The sequence below is a fragment of the Sarcophilus harrisii genome, chromosome 5 (assembly GCF_902635505.1).
Source record: "Sarcophilus harrisii chromosome 5, mSarHar1.11, whole genome shotgun sequence".
NCBI lineage: Eukaryota > Metazoa > Chordata > Mammalia > Dasyuromorphia > Dasyuridae > Sarcophilus > Sarcophilus harrisii.
The window spans coordinates 271,493,639-271,513,314 of record NC_045430.1 but is presented as its reverse complement, the minus strand read 5'-3'; positions in this window follow the sequence as shown (position 1 = coordinate 271,513,314).

The window sequence follows — 19,676 nt, the reverse complement described above, 5'->3', positions numbered from 1 at the left end:
AATGGGGCTAGGTATGTGTGTGTATATGTGTGTCTATGTATATAAATGTAAGGCTTTAAGGTTTGTAAAGCACTTTAGACTCATTCTCACTTGATCTTTCCAACAATACTATTATCCCCATTTCACAGATGAAGACACTGGGGACCCAAGAAGGGAAAGGACTTAGGTCACACAGGCAGAATTTGAATGTGGTTCTTCCAGGATCTAAATTAGTGCCCTATGCATATTACCTCTTCTCACCCATTGACTCCCAAACAACATGTGTGAATACATATAATAAATAAGTCCTGAGAACATAAAAATATCGAATATGAGTAACTGGTGGGTTCATATCCTGGTTTTGTTGCTATTTAAAGCAGGAAATGAGTTTTAAGAAACATGCAGCTAAAGTCAGCTGTGAAACATCCCATGGCCAGGGCCACAAATGAGGTCATTCTTTGGCAATTTTTGTTGGCACCAACGGGCCAAAAAAAAAATTCCTTGATGGGGATTTGTTAAATCTTTCAAACACATGGGTCAGCCCTTATCCAATGGGGAAGCTCCTTTCCTTTCTATTTTGGAGCCTGCAGAGCCGTGGCACAGCCACCGGAGGCCACCCGCCAGGTCATTCCTGCTGATCTCTGCCAGTTGTCTGAGGTGGGACTGGAGGAGAGGGGTGCATCATCCCCATTCAGAGAGCCGGGTTCCGAAACCGTTATTATCTGACCAGAATTCAAACTCGGGTCTTCCTACTGAGTCTCAGCATGGTTTGGCTAAAGACAGATGGCCATGTAGTCCGAAATCCCATTTATAGGGGAGCAAATTGAGACCCAAAGAGTCAGTGATTTCCCCAGCTCACATAGATAGTAGCATCCGTGTCAGGACTTCAACTCAGGTCCTGGTCCGAGGAGAATGCTTTTAATATGTGATCTTATCTGAACTCTGCTCTCCAAGAAAAGGGAAAGCAAAATTCTCTCTTGAATAGAAAATGTCAGCATCAGAGTGTAATGGAGAGAGCCCTTGCTCTAGTCAGAAGAACCGAGTTTAAATCTTGGATGAGTTTTGATTAAGTCACACCCCTGATCTTCAGTCATCTTTAAAATGAGAGAAATGGATTAGGTCCATGGGTACTCACAGAACTGGGCCATTCATAAGGGTCCCCGCCAACTGCATATGGACTTAGAAAACCACAAATTAACATTATCTATGTTCTATTGCATTTTTATTTACTTTGTTAAATGCTTGCCATTTACATTTTGATTGGTTTGGTCAAAGTAGTCAGTCACTGAAAAGACCAGGCTTAGCTGTGTGATGAGACAGTGCCCAACATAGTAATTATACATTAGTAGTATCCTCTGGTGAGATTTAAACATTAGCCTCCCAACCAATTGTAACTTTATGTAGAAGTTTAGTTATTGAAGTCTGTCCTAATCTTTTTGTTAATGCATTCTATGATTTATGCATATGTGTGTGTGCTTAGCAATCTTTTTCTGTTTTTTTTTATTATAGTTTTTTAATGACAAAACATATGCATGGGTAATTTTTCAACACTGACCCTTGCAAAACTTTGTGTTCCAATTTTTCCCCTCCTTCCCTCCACCCCTCCTCTAGATGGCAGGCAGTCCCATACATGTTAAATATGTTAAAGTATATGTTAAATACAATATATATATATATATATATATATATATATATATATATATATATATATATACATAGTTATACAGTTATCTTAGCAATCTTTTTTCTTTTGTGGGAATAAATTACACATCCCATGTTTATATAATGATTACCTAATTTAGGCCCCTTCTTTGGGAACTTCCTTAGACTTGTAAACCAAAACCAATACTATAATTACCAAAGTTGTTGGGATGCTGAGTGGGGTTTCTTAATAATCCAGTGTTATGGGGAGCCTAATTCCCCTAATTAGAGGTCAAGCTTCCTAAGACTGAACCAGGGACAAACTGTAATAGCTAGACCATGTACAAGTTCTCCAATCCCTCATGGACTCACCATTGATGGTTTGATAAGCTTTTACTGAGCACCTCTCAGCCATATACTGTGCTAGTAACAGAAAGACACTGATAAAAATGAAACAATTGAGAATCCAACTGAGTCATGGGTGATACCTGCCTTCACGTGTTCTCCATAAGAAGGCTGGATGCGTGTTAGCTCACAGAAACTAAGATGCAGGTCTTGTGCTGGTGGTCAGGGGGGGCATTAGAGCTGAGGTTCCTGCTGTTGGCTTTGCTTTTGGATAAGTACCTATATGCTTAAACCACTCTATTACTGATGACATGCATGGTAGAGGCTGGGGTCCCCACCCTCATTTATGATTTAAAAAAGGGTCCACTGGAGGATTTTTTCCCCCTAAAATCCATTTAAAGAGATTTCTAACATTTTATTGGAAAGATTTCTCATTTCATGTTTATGAAATTAAACTCTTAAGAGAGTTAAATAAATGGCTAACAATAGAGAGCCAGCTGTGGGGGTGCCATAATGCAGAGTCCCAGCTGTAAAGTCAGGGAAACTCATATTTCTGAGTTCAAATTTGACCTCAGACTCTTACTAGAGTAACCCTGGACCAAGCCCTTCAATTAACCCTGTTTATCTTTAGTTTTCTCATTTGTAAAATGAATTGGAGAAAGAAATGGCAAACCACTCCAATATCTTTGCCAAGGAAACCCCAAGTGGGATTATGACTAATTGATTAAACAATAACAAAATAGAATAGTTGAGAAATTGAATTTTTAAACAGCATAGATCTGGAGGTCCATGTCCAGTATGGACTAGTATGTCCAGGTCAAAGCTCAAATAAGGCATATCATTTTTCAAGGCTAGTCTCTTTTTTGAGAGATAATATAGCCTCATGAATAGTGGCCTAGATTCAAGTCTTACCTTTGATACCCACTGCCTCTGACTCTGTGTAAATCTTGACCACTCGGCCTCAGGTACCCACCTAAAGTAGGGATTTCTTGGTTTCTGTAGGTTTCAGAACAAAGAAAAATTCCCATTTTGTTTGAAGTATGGATAAAATCAATGGAAATCGACAGCTATCTGTTTTGTGCCCAATGGTTGCTTGGTTGGATTGACTGGGACTGTTCCCTTTTTTACTCCTCTGTTCTGCTTGGTCCCCAGATATTATACCTGGGATCAGCTCTGTCTTTACTATGTGTGGTGGTCCTCAGTCCTGTTGCCTTACAGGAAGCTGGAGAATGGGTGGTTTAGCTCATTTGGATGTAAATTTTCTTAAAACACTTTCCAATCAGTTGTCATGGTAATTTCTATTGATCTGTCAAGATATTAACTTGCAAATTGCATAAACTGATAACTTCCAGACAGAGATATTGATTTTTAAGATTATTATTCTCTAAATTGGCTTCTGGGATTTGGAAATCTCTTCAATTGGTCATGGAGTCCATCAGCATTCCATACACAGAACCCATAACTTCTTTTCTTTTCTATTTTGCCTCCCCTTTTACCTACAAGCTGTGTTTCGGGAACACAAAGATCGCTTGTTGTTCTTTGGTTTCATTGGTCATTTATTTTGTTTTCTTTTGTTTTTCTTTTTTGACACCTTTAGGTTCATTATTATTTTCATGAATTATTGCTTTCTTTGAACAGATTTATTCCAGTTAATCTAAAGACCAAGAATAGATATCTGTTCCATTACATCTCTCCCTTGGAACCCACCTTGCAATCAAGTTCCCCTGCCTCTCTTTAGGATTCCATATCCTAACCTGCCTTGTAATAATCTTAACTCATTAGAGCAAGGTAGGTCTTAATGTCCCAAAGAGAGCTGAGGTGGACAATCCCTTATCACGTGTCTTAACTCTGCCCTTGATTTCTTGAGCTCATCAAGGGACTTTTGGAGCCTGATGGGTTTTCCTTTCTGAGAAGAGTTTAAGAAGTTGAGGAAAGGATATAAATGTGGAATTGAAAAGTTCTCTGGAGCCATGCGGTTTGTCCCTGAGCTCACAGATGATATCTCACCAGTGCATCATTCCAGCTGAGGCCCTGAGGTTTTATAGAGCCGGAGAGCCCATCCAGCCCAACTCCCTCTGGTTAAAGTTGAGGGAACTGAGGCCCTGGGGAGAATGACCCCTTTAAGGTCAATGCCGGAGGCAGGGTTTGATTCTCTGACTTTGTAGCCCATGTGGTAACCTGTCACTTGGTGCATAAGTCTCCTAACCATCACCTTTTCAGGAGAACCATTTTTGTCAGACCAGTTTTGTCTGCATTCTGATGAAAATCCTTGCCTGTTTTCCCACGTCCCTCCCCAGGATGGGAAATTATCAATCAGCTCAGGAAATATGTCCTTGAAAGCATTTTTCCCATCCTTTCTTTGGCTGAATTTTGGCTGAATTCTTGTAACAAGCAGAAGCTTGTTATGTTTTATTTTTCCTTTTTTTTTTTTTTTTTGAGAGGGGTGCAGGGAGGGGTATTATATTTGTTCCCAGAGAGCTTCACTCTGCCCATCTTCTGAAAAACCATTCCAGATGAACAGATGGAGCTGAGCCAGGGGAACTTAAGGAATAGCCCCAGGAAGTGACCTTAGAAAAATGGTCCAAAGGGCTGGCTGATTGTTTATGAGCACGAACGGGGTCCAGATTTTTATGAGGAACATATTATTGTCTCCGTAATGATGCCCTCTGGCCTCATTTTCTCCAAGAGCAATATGGGCTCGACTGAGCCAAACTCCTGTCCCTCCACTGGTTCTCAGCACCAGGGTTCTTGGCCTGGCTCCACCCCCCAGCTCCCAAGGTGACCCCTTTTATTATGATTAAGCCACAACTGCAGCATTCGAGAGAGCTTTTGTCCCTGGAAGATGGTTTTTTCCCAGTTCAGATCAGACAGGGTTTAGAAACTTGCTGCCCTAGCTAAATATATTTGAGTCCAATGGCCCCCTTTGAATGGAAGCGAGTAAGGGTAAGGGAGAAAGCTAGGACCTTGTCCATGGTTGCCATACAAACACAGGTACTTTAGAGGGAGCTGGGATGTCATCAAATCCAACCCACTCCTGACTCAGGACTTCCTCCATAGCGTCACCATGTCATCCAGCTTTTGCCTGAAGACCTTTAATGACAAACTCATCCCCTTCTACTTCTGGAGACTCCCAATTGGTGGGAGATTTTTCCATACCTCAAACCTTCATCTCTCTCTGCCCTTTCCAGCCCTTGTCTCTATGTGGCCTGCCGGGGCCAATCCCAGCCAGTCTAACTGCTCTTCCAAAAGAGCGCCATTCAAATACTTGGTGACATGTAGGATCCCTCTTTTGTTCCCACCAATGGTCTCTTCATTTCAGAGTGAGCCTTATATGGCATCTGGTTCACCAACCTCTGTGATGATCCTGGCTTGGGACAGTGAAAAGGGCTTGAGATCTGAGGTCCAGAAGATCTGAGCCTCTCTGGACTCCATTTTCTTCATGTGTAAAAATGAGGAATTGGAAATAAATGATCTCTGAAGTTCTTCCCAGGGTCTCATTGCCCAGTGATTGGAAAGCACAGAAATAGCTAGGGGTGTTAACAAAGGCAGTTAAACAACCCAAAATAATAAAAAAAAAAAAAACAAAAGTGTTTTCTAAGAACTTATAACAAAATAGAACTGAAGTCTTTCGTAAAAATTTCAAATAATTGGGTATGATAGATCAACACCATATAATTAATTTATCCTTTGCCTTAAGAAACTATGAGTTCAAAGGATTATTCAGTCTCTTTTTCCCTCTGTATCCTGTCATTTTTGTGAAATTATAGTTATATATGGAGCAGCTAAGTGGCACCACAGTGGACAGAGCACCAGGCCTGGAGTCAAGAAGATTCGTGTTCCCGAGTTCAAATCCAAACTCAGACACTTACTAGCTGTGTGACCTGGACAAGTTACTTCACCCTATTGGCTTCAGTTTCCTTACCTGTAAAATGGCGAAGGAAGGAAATGGCGAGGCACCTCTGCCAAGAAAACCCCAAATGGGGTCAAAAAGAGTCAGATGTGGCTGAAATTTTGAGCCGCAAAATTGAAATCAAGATTGTACTCATGATTTCATTGGCTCAGAACTTCTAGATAAAGAAGCATATTCTATCAATGAAAGGCTTACAGTCTTAGAGTGTTACCTATAGTGCCATAAAGTCCAATGAGTTGCCCAAAGCTAGTATGTCTCAGAGACAATATTTGAACCCATGCATTTCTGGCTTTTGAGAGCAGCTATTAGGTACTATACAATACTGTGCTATCTATTCTACAGCATATGTGTGATATATAGTCCACAAGCCCAAACCTGCCTTACCTTTCTGAACCCTGGCAGTCAAGATCTACCCAAGTACATGAAATATTGCAGAGTGCAAACAATAAGTACTATTGAGTTGAACATAAGAGTTTCAAAAACATCTTTCAATGAAAGTTTTCATCAAAAATTTCAGTGAAGGTATGGATTTATATTTTCTATCTAATTGTTTAAAAAAAACATACTATTTTTATTTTTTCAGTTCCTTTCCCAGGGTTCCCTTGCGCAATGTTTGAAAGCAATCTAAAAAATTTTAAATTAATCTATTCCCCCCATTTCATCCTCCTGTTATGACCAAAAGCTCCCAGAAAAATAAAATCCTTAATATATAGCTGTATAGTACAGCAAGACAAATTCCTACATTAGCTGTTTTTGATATATACATATTGCATTCATATATAGCATGTGTTATTATGCTATATATATAGGCATATATATAAAAATACATATCCACATATATATTTCTGAAATATGTAAATATATAAATATGTATAATATATTTATTGCTGTTCAGTTTTAGTTATGGCTTGGGTGATCATAGGAAGAGGGTCTTTCTTTTGCTGCTGGATAATCTCCCCCCCCCCAGAATTTATCTATTATCTTCTCCATTTGTATGGATTATTTTGTTGGATAATAGATTAGGCCTATGATAAGCAAAACTAATAGGTCTTATCACTCTCACAAAATTACTATTGTGAAAATTCTCTAAATTCTACTATGACATATATAAAGATATTTAAGGTTTATAAAGCATTTTTTCCCACATATCTTAACTTGCTGTATCCTTAAGCAACCCTGTAATTTAAATATAAAGAATCATTCCTATTTTATAGAAAGAAAAACAGGTCCATGACCCTTAAAGAATCCCTGAACTTAGTTCTCACCTGACTTCAAAGCCCATATTATTTATCTGATATGAGGCTACTTATCCCTATAATTTAATATAAATAGAAAGTTGTTTATTTTATGTCTGAAATTCTGTATTCAAGTTTACTTAAAAGGAGGGATTCTGTTGCATAGTAATGCCAGGCTTTTTTGATATATTGGTTAATTTTATGGAACTTTATTTCCTCTCTTCCTTCTTTTTTATTCCCTATTATAAAAGATGACTCTCTGGGAGGGGGTATAGGAAGAAAGTCAGTGAGAAATGTAGATGATATGAAAACAAAGAAATAAAAATTCTTTTTCTTTAAAAAAAAATCTACTTTGTGGATTCATAGACCCGGGCTGAATATTTCCAATTTAGTCTTTGTTTAATTTGACTTTCCCAATTTAGCCAGTGTCTGAAAGTCCCAGAACTGTTGAGACATGAACTCAAATACAAGACAGTTGAAGAGGCTGTTCTTCAGTTTGCACAAGATGTTTTTGGTCTTAACTAGGGTTTAAAGCAGACTCGATCACATTAGATATTGGGCCTGTGAAGGACCAGAGTTCACTGAGGGGCAGAAGATCCGGTACTTTTAAACAGAAAACTAAATCCACAAAAGCTATCTCTTTCAGATTCAACTCTAAATTTGAGATGGAGCTACATGTCCTTGTTTTAAAGTGAAATAACACTGAATATTAATAGAAAATCAGTCAACATGAAGGGGCTTCACTGTTGTTCATCTAGCAGGAGTAGAATAATTTCTTAATCTCACTGCAGAGGTATGAAGGTCAAAGAGGCTGACTGTGAAGGGCTCTGAATACCAGTGCCTTAGTTTGTTTTTAACTTGCTGAAATGGTAGTCAACTTTCTAGAGTGATCTACCAACATATTTGGAAGGCAGGAACTTTCTTTTTCATTTCGATCTATACCTAGTTTTATATCCTGTGGCTGAATGAGCTCCCTCATACATCAGAAGTATCCTGTTTCCCTTTTCAGTGAGACTATTGCTCTGGAGCCCAGGCACATTTCAGAAAAGGACAAGTTCAACTGGTAGGAAGTAGCCTAGGGGATACTCATACCTTCCTCGGAATAAACTAAAGAATGTAAATTACTAAAAACACAGAATGAACCCAACCTGACCAGTCACTGCCAGGAGAAGAAGCAGGTGAGATATGAGGAAAGAGGTTAGGATTTGGAGTCAGGGACAGCTGAGATGGAATCCTGGAACTTATTAATTGTGCTACCCTGAATCACATATTTGGGTCACAGTTTCCTGATCTACAAAATGAAAGAATTATATCGGGTTACTTTGAGCTTTTTTCTCCAAAATTTTTAAAAACATTTTTATTTAAAGTTTTGAATTCCAATTTCTATCCTTCCCTCCCCTCCCTTCCTCCTCTGAGACAGTATACAATCAGATATAGGTTATACATGTGTAATTATGTAAAACATTTCCATATTAGTCATTTTGTACAGAAATACTCAAATTAAAAAGACTGAAAATGAAAGAAAAAAAAAGCTTGCTTCGTTCAATAGTCAATCACTATCAGTTCTTTCTGTGAAGGTGGATAGTATACTTCACCACTAGGGATTTTTGGATCAGTGTATTGTTCAAAATAATTAAGTCATTCACAGTTATTCATGTACAATATTGCTATTACTATGTACAATGTTCTCCTGGCTTTGTTCATTTCACTATGGACCAATTCATGTAGGTCTTTCCAGATTTTTCTAAAATCATCTTTGCCTATCATTTCTTATAGCACAATATTTCCCATCACAATCATACCACAGCATATTTAGCCATTCCCCAATGATGACCATCCCTTTGATTTCCAATTCTTAACCACCACAAAACTAATTGCTGTAAATATTTTTGTACAAAGAGGTCCCAGAGAGTTCAATAGGTAATTAGTGATAAAAATGTAGCCATGACTAATATTATTGCGATCATAAATCTAGAAATGCAAAGTACTATAGAGATCTAGTTCAACATCTTAATTTTTTTGACTTTCTCACCCTGGAAGATCCCTCTACCTGGAAGAAAAGGAAAAGGTCACCCTTTTCTCCTTGAGGAATTCTTCCCAGAGCCTCCATTTTGAGGAAGGGTCCATGCTAGCCTCTGGCTCTGCTTCTGACTGCTCTGAAATTGCCATCTGACCTCAACTAATTTTTAGCCTGGAAGATCCCTCTGCCACAGTGGTTTCTTCCTCCCATTGGTGTATTTCTCTCTCTCCCTTCAGTCTATTACCATTTTCCAGCTTCCTATTATGTGTCATTTCCCCATTTAAAATAAAATCTCCTAGAAGGCAGAGGGTCTTTCTTTTTGCTTGGATTGGTAAGCCTAGCACTTAGTATAGTGCACAACACACAAAAAGTCCTAGTAAATTCTTGATTTACAGAGAAGAAAAGGACCCCAGAAAAGCAAAATGACTTGTCCAGTTAAGAATAAAAATAACTGTAAACTCCTTGAGGGCAGGACTATTAGATTTTCCTCTCTGTATCCTCTCTCCCTGGCATAGTATCTGGTACATAGTAGGCACTTAATCTATGCATAATGATCGATCAGTCATCAAGATCTATAACTAGACATTTTTGTGGCTAGGGCAAAATGAAATCTGGCAGAGACAGAGGGTAGAATTTATCTGGATTGCAGCCAATGAGGGGAAGAACCTTGTGAATCTTCCTATTTTCGTTAATTATTCTTGCTAATTAGGTGCCCAGCCTAGTTTCAGTACTGCTAAAGCACTGAAAGGGCTGTCCATGTTCTTCTAAAATTTGATATTTTGTGGGAAAATTCTAGTCACCCCATCCTAGTTGCAGCTCTATGAACAACAGTGTCAAATTACAAAAAACTAACCTAATTTTCAAGGGGAAAAATTGGAGAGACAATTAAACAAAATGGCCTATGAAAATTCTGAGGGAAGAATTGTGGGAAGATGGCAGAATAAAGCAGGAAATGAATTGGTTCTCCCAAATCCCCCACAAATAATTTAAAATAATGAGAGTGGCAGAAATAATTAAAAGGCAGGCTCAAGCAGTTGTCTAGTCTGAGACAAAGTGGGAGTATGTTAGGAAGGTTTGACCTCCTTGGGTGATGACTTGGTCTGATTGATGGATAGATCAAATAGCTCTGGGCAGAGTTGGCTAAATAATCAACAAGCCCTGAGGGCAGATGTGCAGGTGGCAACTTCTGCTTCAGTCAGATGGCTGATCAGGGGAAGATTGAAGAGCCTCCTTCTGCTGGTACTAGATGGGGGCCCAAGGGTGATGATAGGGTCCCAGAGTGTGGCTGTGAGTGAGGAGGATGCTGGTAGGTGCATTCAAAGGGATTGGGGACTGCCAGCTGTGGTCACTCACAGGAAAACAAAATCCCTGGTTTTGATTTCAGGCAGAGAGATGAACTGAAGCTTGTGGCCACAACTAGAACCACAGGGAATTGACAGTGTTTGTGACAGCATGAGAGGAGGGCCATGGTCAGGGTTCAGAAAGGGAGTGCCTGAGCTCACTCGAAAACCAAGGCACGAGTTAGAGGAACAGTGATTACACCTGGCCTTGGATTATCCAACACTGGAAGATTCAAGAGGTCAGAGGACTCCAGATACAACTCAGAAAACAACAGGTACAAAAGCCTGAAGCCTGAGACATCCCTGCCCCTGGAACAGAGTCCAATTTTTTAAAAAAAAATTTTAATAGCTTTTTATTTACAAGTTATATGCATGGGTAATTTTACAGCATTGACAATTCCCAAACCTTTTGTTCCAATTTTTCCCCTCCTTTCCCCCACCCCCTCCCCTAGATGGCAGGATGACCAATACATGCTAAATATGTTAAAGTATAAATTAAATACAAAATAAGTATACGTGTGCAAACCGTTATTTTGATGTACAAAAAGAATTGGACACAGAGTCTAATTCTAACATGAAGTTAAGAATCCAGAAATAGACCATTAAAAATGAGTAAAAACAAGAAGAAAAACTTGACCTTAGTTAGCTTCTATGGTGATAGAGAAAATCAGGTTTCAGTCAGAAACAGCTTGTTGTAAAGCTTCAAAGAAAAATGTAAAATGTCACAAAACAAAAAGAGGTATTAGAAAAGCTTTAAAAGGTCTTTAAAAATCAAATGAGAGAGACTGAGGAAAAGTTGGGGAAAGAAATGAATAATGCAAGAAAAACAAAAAAAAATTATGAAAATAGTCAGCTAAATGGAAAAAAGATCCAAAAACTTACCAAAGAAAATAACTTGGGGGCAGCTAGGTAGTGTAGTGGATAGAGCACCAGGCCTGAAGGCAGGCGGACCTGAGTTGAAATCTGGTCTCAAACACTTAACACTTCCTAGCTGTATGTGACTCTGGGCAAATCACTTAAACCCAATTGCCTCATCAAGAAAGAGAGAAAGAAAGTCCTTTAAAAAATAGAATCATACAAAGTGACTTCATAAGACATCAAGAAAAAATAAAACAAAATTTTAAAATGAAAAAAGAGCGTGAAAAAAAAACAACTGAAACAGAGAGATATGATTTGTCAGACTATTCAAAAGTTATGGCCCAAAGAAGCATCTAGACATTATAGATCAAGAAATCATTAAGAAAAATTACTCTGAAATTTTAGAATTAGAAAAATAGGAGTTGGGAAAATCCACTGATCACTCCCTGAAACAGATTCCCAAATGAAAACTCATAGGAACATTATAGCTAAGTTTCAAAGCTCCCAGGTCAAAGAAAAAAGATTACAAACAACCAGAAAGAAACAAGTTGAATATTGTGGAGCTACAGTCAAGATATGCAAGATTTAGTAGCTTCTACCTTAAAAGACTGAAGAGCATAGAACATGATATTCTGAAGAACAAAGGAGCTGGGCTCGGAACTAAGAATAACCTACCCAGCAAAGCTTAGTGTAATCCTGCAAGGAAAGAAAATAGATATGTAATGAACTAAAAGCCTTTCAGAAATTCTTGAGGAAAAGACAGAACCTTAACAGAAAATTTGGATTACAAAAATTAAGAGAAATATAAGAAGATAAACATGAAAGACATAAGGGATTTAATAAAGTTAAGTTGTTTACTTCTTATGTAGGAAAACATTATCTGTAACTCTTAATAATTGGGTAGTCTAAAAGAGTATATATAGATAGAAGAAATGGGATTGAGTTGATTATGATGAGATGATCCTAAAAGGCAAAACTGGATAAGGAGAAGTAAAATGGAACAAATTATCTCACACAAAAAAGAGTGAATAAAAGAAATCTTTCAGTGCAAATAAGTGGGGATGGAGAATGGGTAATACTGGAACCTTATTCTCATCAGAACTTGTTTAAAGAAGGAATAGTATATAATCCCAGAAAGATATAAAAGTCTTCTTTATTTACATAAAAATAGGAGTACAAGGAGATTACTTTTAAAAGAAAACTTCTGAGGACTACTAAATGGAACTCAGCAGAAATATTTGTAGTGGTCTATGGCCATTACTGTAAAAGGTTCTGACTCCAGGTAGAAGAGAGAGAGATTGTGTGTGAAACCTTAGTGACATTGAAGGAGGCTTTGGGTCTGAAGTGATCTCCAGGATCAGCATAGAACATATGAGAGGAAGAGAGACTGTTTCTAGCCAGGTCTGAGGCATGACTTGCCACCGGCATTCTTTACATGTGTGAGTTTATGCTGAGCCCAATGCATCTTGGACTTTAAGCTCTTTGAGACATGTGCCTAGAAGGTGATGAGGAACAAGGAAGGACTTTTTAATGCTTTTTCTAGTCAGCATCACTTAGATTGTTTTATAGGGTTGAGTTGTTTTTGAGGATTCTTAAAGAAGAATAAGGAAAGTCACTCAGGAACTGGAATATTCAAGAAGAAAAGTGAAGCAGATTTTTAAAAATAAAGTGTCCTAGTGGAAAGAGACAGAAGCCCCTGGCACTTACTAACTGGTTGATTGTGGGTAAGTCCCTTCTTTCTGGGACTCATTTTCCTCAAAAACCAAAAACTCATCACCTTTTCTTCTCTAGAGATTTCCTTTTTCTCCTGTAAAGAAGCTAAGTGTGAATACTCACCCACAGTTTGATTTTTTTTGTTCTCACTAGAAAAGAACAGAAAATGTGAAAATAACCTTTCCACCCATCCCAATGCTTTATCTACTTTAGTTTTAAGGAAAGGAAACAAGGTTTAATTGTGGCCACACCAGTGCTGTGTGCTGGTCCCTGGAGCCTGGCCTGGCATGACATATGGCCCTACCAGTACAATGTGAGGCTGGAAAGAATTTTGCAGAATAAAGGAAATGCTTCCTGTTTATTAAGTGAGATTAAAAACAAAATATCTGTCACCATTTCTAGGATGCAAGTTTGGGGTTTCTCCTCTGTTTTGGAACATGAAATCAACTATGTTCTAGATACTTTGCTAAGAGTTGGGAATATAAAGAAAGACCAAAAAAAAAAAAAAATCCTCACTCATGTGAGACACGAATGACAGAAAATGGGCAAAAAAAAAAAAGCCTTCGTTAAGATCTTATTATGTTCCAAGCATTGTGATGTAACCATATAAAAATCAAGTCTATTCCTGCCTCCCAAAGAGTACTTACATTGTGATAGGGGAGACATGACCTAGGGAGAACAACTTTGGTCAGAGAAGGCACAGATGTGAGTTCAGGCACAGAGAAATTGATTTACGTATGTGCCTTCTTTGGGAGTGTCATTTGCTGGTGTCATTTTAAAATCCTAGGACTTGAAAACTAGTATACCCTATTTTATGGACATATTTCTTTATTTAGAAAAATATTTATTTTTTTTAACATTTAAAAAAATTGAATTCCAAATTCTCTTTCCCTCTAGTCCTTCCCCCCATCCACTGAGAAGGCAAGCGATATAATATCAATTATACACTGGAAATTGTGCTTTCTGTATTAGCCATGTTAATAAAAAGGAAAAAAATAAAGAAAATAAAAAAAAAAGAATGTGTTTCAATCTGCACTTAAAATTCATCAATTCTCTTTCTGGGGTAGATAACATTTTTCATCCTAAGCCCTTTGGAATTGTCTTGGATAATTGTTGCTGAGAAGGGCTAAGTCTTTCCTAGTTGGTCATCCTTACAACATTACTGTATACAATGTTCTCTTGGTTCTGTGCATTTCATTCTGTATTAATTCATACACATCTTCCCAGGTTTTTCCAAAACCATCCTTCTTGTCATTTCCTACAATAAGATTTCACCATAATCCTCTACCTCATCTTGTTCAACTATTCCTTAATTGACGGACATCCCCTCAATTTCCAATTCTTTGCCATCAGAAAAGAGCTGCTATAAATATTTTTGTACATATTGCTGCTTTTGCCATTTCTTTGTATAGATACCGAATGAGAGATAGTATTGCTGGGTCAAAGAGTTTGTACAGTTTTATAGCTCTTTGGGTGTAGCTCCAAATTGTTTTTCAGAATGATTGAATTCACACCTTCACCACCCAGTTTTTCCTCATCCCCTCCAGCATTTGTCATTTTCCTTTACTGATTAACCAATTGCATAGGTGTGAAGTTGTTCCTCAGAGTTGTTTTCATTTGCATTTCTCTAATCAATAGTGACTTAGAGATTTTTTTTATGTGACTATAGGTAGATTTGATTTTTTTCTTCTAAAAATTGCCAAGTCATATCTTTTGACCACTTATCAATTGAATTGTTTTTACTTTTATAATTTTGACCTCATTTCTTATATATTTGAGCAATGAGGCTTTTATCACTTTCCTTCTAGTTTCCTTACCTCATCAGGTTGGGGTGAGGATCATAGATTTAGAGTTGGAAGAAATGATCTAATTCAACGCCTTTGTTTCACAGAGGAGGTGGATGAGGTTCAGAGAGGCAGCTCAGGTAGGATTCAAACCCATGACTATGTCACTGAGACAGATCCTTCTGTACTCACTCAGATGCTACGGACTTTTACCTGACACATAATTTGAATATTTGATTATCTTTCCTCAGTCTGAGTTGGATCAGAAACAACCAAGAAGAGCTTAGGTTTTTCTGTGGAGGTACCGGGTGGAGGTCTTTCAGGGAGGGAAGATCCACAAGCACCCCAGAACTGCCCCTTCCAACTTGGGTCACAGAGCTGAGATGCTGCTGTATCATATACAAAGTGAACCAGAGTACACAGAGTGCAGGAGTGAGTCCGGAAGACCTGGATTCAAATTTTACCACAGACACTTAAAACATGACAAAGGGCATATTTCCTTGTCCTTGGTTTTCTCCTACATGGACTCAATAGTGCCTTTCAGCTCAAAATCTATGATCCTATGAATTCTAATGATTTCCTGGTGGTATCAGAGTATACAGAGGAGTGGACTGCAAGTCAGGGAGATCCGAATTCAAATTCAGCCTCAGACACTTCCCAGTTGTGTGAGCCTGGGCAAGTCACTTAAACTCTGTCTGCCTCAGTTTTCTTATCTACAAAATAGAGATAATCACAGCCATTTTCCCCAAGGTTCAATTAGGAGTTAAATGAGATAATTATTTTCAAAATGCTTTGTGAACCTTAAAATTCTACATAAATACTAGTTATTATTATTACCATTAGTATAAATGATTTCCTGTTCTCCATATAAAACTAGATATAATTAGAAATGTTCAGATGAAACATTTTTAATAACTTTTTAAAATTAATTTTTAATTAAATTTAAATTCTTTAATAACTGAATAATTTAGAATTGATTTATAGATTAGAAATTAGAATTTAGATTAGAAATTAGAACTGTTAGAAATAATTTAATTGATTGCCAAGGGTTTTAATCTATAACTCTAATGCGTGTGTATACATGTGAGTGTGTATGTGGCTGTGTGAGCATCTGTGTATTTGCATGTGTGTATATGTGTATGGGTGTCTGTATAGATATGCAAGCATGTGTATGTATGTGTATATATCTGCATGAGTATAGATGGGCATGTAAATATGTATGTACATACGTGTATATGGAAGATGGATGTATATAGGATGTGTGTATATATTTTTCATGTGTCTGTATGTCTATATATGTGTGGTTGTGTCTGTGTCTTTATGCATGTATATAGATGTGTATATGTACATCCACATGTGCATTGTATATTCCATGTGTATGTATATGTATGTATATATGTGTATCTGTGTCTGTCTGTATAGTCAATGTATGTGTGTATGTTTGCATGTATGGGTTATGTGCTACGTGACTAAGTGTGGATGGGATGTAGGTAGGTATACATGTATGTATGTATGTGTGTCTATACGTGTATGTTCTATTTCATTGGAAGTTCTGTTTGGCCAGATTGAGCTGAAGTTTCCACATCCACACGAGCTGCACCATGGCCTCCTATTTACCCGGTTTATTATTTTTAAAGGACGGGCCTTTTGCTGTGGATGAGAACGGAGGAGAGGGGTCTTTTAAGGGAGCCCTGCTTGGGAGCTGAAACACACATTGCCCTGTTTAGGAACCTGGAAGATGGATCTTTCCAGGCTCAAAACGCTGAAATTGGTTCCTTTCCCAGCTGCCTGAAATAAGACGCCAACCTTGGCTCCCAGACTGTTTACTGGAGGCTCTGAAGCAATAACATTATTTATACATATATAATTAGATGAGAGGCACCGGAGCGGGCTGGACGCTAGGCTGGCCTGGCAGTCAGTGGCTCGTCTCTGACACACACTGCCCTGAGACTCTGGGCACCCCCTGGGCCACAGGCAACAACTCTCCCAAACTATGAGCTACGGAGCTGCTGCCCCTCCGGCAGACCGGAGTGAGAGACACCTGACGGCTCCCCCACAGCCCCTCCCTCTGTTTTAGCAGATGAGGAGCTGAGGCGGGGGAGCTGTAGAGACTTCCTCGGCATCACCCAGAAATCCACTCCACTGAGCGACTGTGGGGGCGAATCCATGAGCCCAGAGCTCCAAACCTGGCCTTCTTCCCACTGTTCCACTGAAGGGAGTTTCCACACCAGGACTTCCTACCCTGACGAAATCCTAGGTCTGGATGGAATCGTACTGATGTGACTGATGAGAATAGTAATGACGACAACGATGGTACTAACGGCTAGATGTAGACGAAATTTATCAGATTCTACTTTAGAAGAACACAAGGAAAATGGTTTAAATATTAAGTCGGGAGTTTCCATTCTTTGCAGATGAAAAAGACAAGAGCAGGGGGTAATGGGTTTAGTATAACCAGGTACGTATGACGTCAACTCAGAAGTAAAAAATATATAATTGGATCCACACTCATCCTGACCAAAAAACAGTTTTTAAGAATTAAATTAAATATTTAACATGCATTGGTCAACCTGCCATCTGGGGAAAGGGGTGGGGGGAAGGAGGGAAAAAGTTGGAACAAAAGGATTTGCAATTGTCAATGCTGAAAAATTACCCATCCATATAACTTGTAAATAAAAAGCTATAATAATAAAAAATAATAAATTTTAAAAAAGAATTAAATTAAAAAGGAGAAAGCCAGAAATGCTTCCTTGATGAAATTCTTGTTTGGTTCCTAAGTTGTTTTCCTAAAATAATGTACATAATTTGTGTAAGCAGCATTTCTCTGGAATACATTGTTTCCTTGAAGTTTGTGGTCTGTAATAAAGAAGGAAGGAAGGGAGAAATGAAGGGGTTCCGTTCTCCGGGCTGTAGTCCATCTGCCCTCTTGTGGTGGTCTTTGGGGGTGATTTTTATTGCAGCTCACCTGGAGTAGAATCCATGAGAAAACGAAGGCAGCCTGGGGATTCTTGGGTACCAGGCAGAGGTGCCAAAGTCCTCATGGGTAACATGTTCTCTCTGTCCTGGGACATGTTTCTGTGATTCGCTTTCAGAATGAAGTAAGAGGGAGAATGAATGGACTTTGGGGAGGTCTTTCGATCACTGGAAAAGCAGAGTCTCAGAATAGGAAGGAAATCTTTGGACATGATTTCATCCACACCCTGTCTGTCAGGAAAACTCCCCTGAACTGTGAGAGAAGGATGGACGCCAGCTCTGTCCTTGTGGCCTACTCTTGCTGGAGCTTTCCTTTCTCTTTTTAAAAATACTAGAATTATTTGATTTAAAAAACCCAGTTTTGCTGAATTTGAATCAAATACCTTGATGATATTTCTTTTAAATAAGAGGGAAAGAAACTATCAGCAAAATATACACATACAGACAGACATATACACAAATAGCTGCTTTAAGAATGGAAGCAGAAAATAAAAAAGAACTAATTTGACTCATTTGGGTTTTATTAAGTGCTTCCTATGTGCCCACCACTGTGCTAAGTGCTGGGAGCAAAAAGACAATTCCTGCCCTTGGGGAGCTTATATTTGGGAGCAGAAGGACTAGACGAGGAGGGGGGGGGGAAAAAGAGAGAGAGAGAGAGAGAGAGAGAGAGAGAGAGAGAGAGAGAGAGAAAGAAAGAGAAAGAGAAAGAACACACACCTGCATTAATGGTCCCAGTGAAGTCCAGTAGAGCTAGGAGAAGGGTAAAGGCATGAACATGGCCAGCCTTGCCCTTTTTTCAAGATGGAGGTTCTGGGAGGAAGACAGCAATGAGAGGAGAGGGCTTTGGGGCAAAGGGATCTTTCAGGATGAGAAAGCACAGGGCTGGAGGAATAGTGGAGAAATCTGAAAAGTCGAGACTAATTCCGAAAACACTTATTAATAAACATTTATTAGGTGCCTCTTGTGTCAGGCAAGTAGTGGGGCTACAAAAAGAGGCAAAAGACAGTCCTTGCCCTCAAAAAGCTGACCCATCTAATGGGGCAGGAGGGAGGGGAGACAACCTGCCAACAAATATATACAGACCAGTCTCTCTCTGTGTCTCTCTCTTTCTCTCTTTTTTTCTCTCTCTTTCTCTAGATAGATAGATAGGAAATAATTAACAGAGGGAAGGCACTGGAATCAAAAGAAAATGGGGAAAGCTTCCTATAGAAGGTGGGATGCTGATTGGGACTTAAAGAAGCTGGAGAAGTCAGCAGTTGGAGCCTGGGAGAGAGGGTGTTCCAGACATGGGGGACAGCCAGAGAGAATTCTGGGAGGTGAGAGATGGGGTGTCTCACCAGTCACAATCTAAGACTCAAGACTAAGGTATAAAAAAGCCACAAAGCCAGGGCTAGGGGAGCAAGAACTTTGAATGGCAAACAAGTGTTTGCTTTGGGAGACTGTAGGAAGCCCCTGGAGTTTACTAAGTGACATGATGGAACCTCCATTTTAGGAAAATAATTTTAATGAATGAATGGAAGAGGGATTGGAGAGATTTGAAGCAGGAAGATCCACCAGCAGCTATTGGCAAAGTCCAGTGATAAGTGAGGTGATAAGGGTCTGTCTGCATCAGGTAGGGGCAGTGTCAGGAGAGAAGGAGGCTTATTAGATTCAGCTGAGGTGAAATCTATAGGACTTGGGAAGAGATTGGATCTGGGAGGTGTGACGGTGGTGAGAAATAGTGGGGAGACCCTTGGGTCATGAGCTTGAAGGTCTGGGAGGATCGTGTTGCCTTTTACAATAATAAGGGAGGGAGGAATAGGGCGGGATTTGGGGGGAAGATAATGAATTTTACTTTGGAACGTGCTTATTTATTACTGGACATCCTGTTCAAGATAA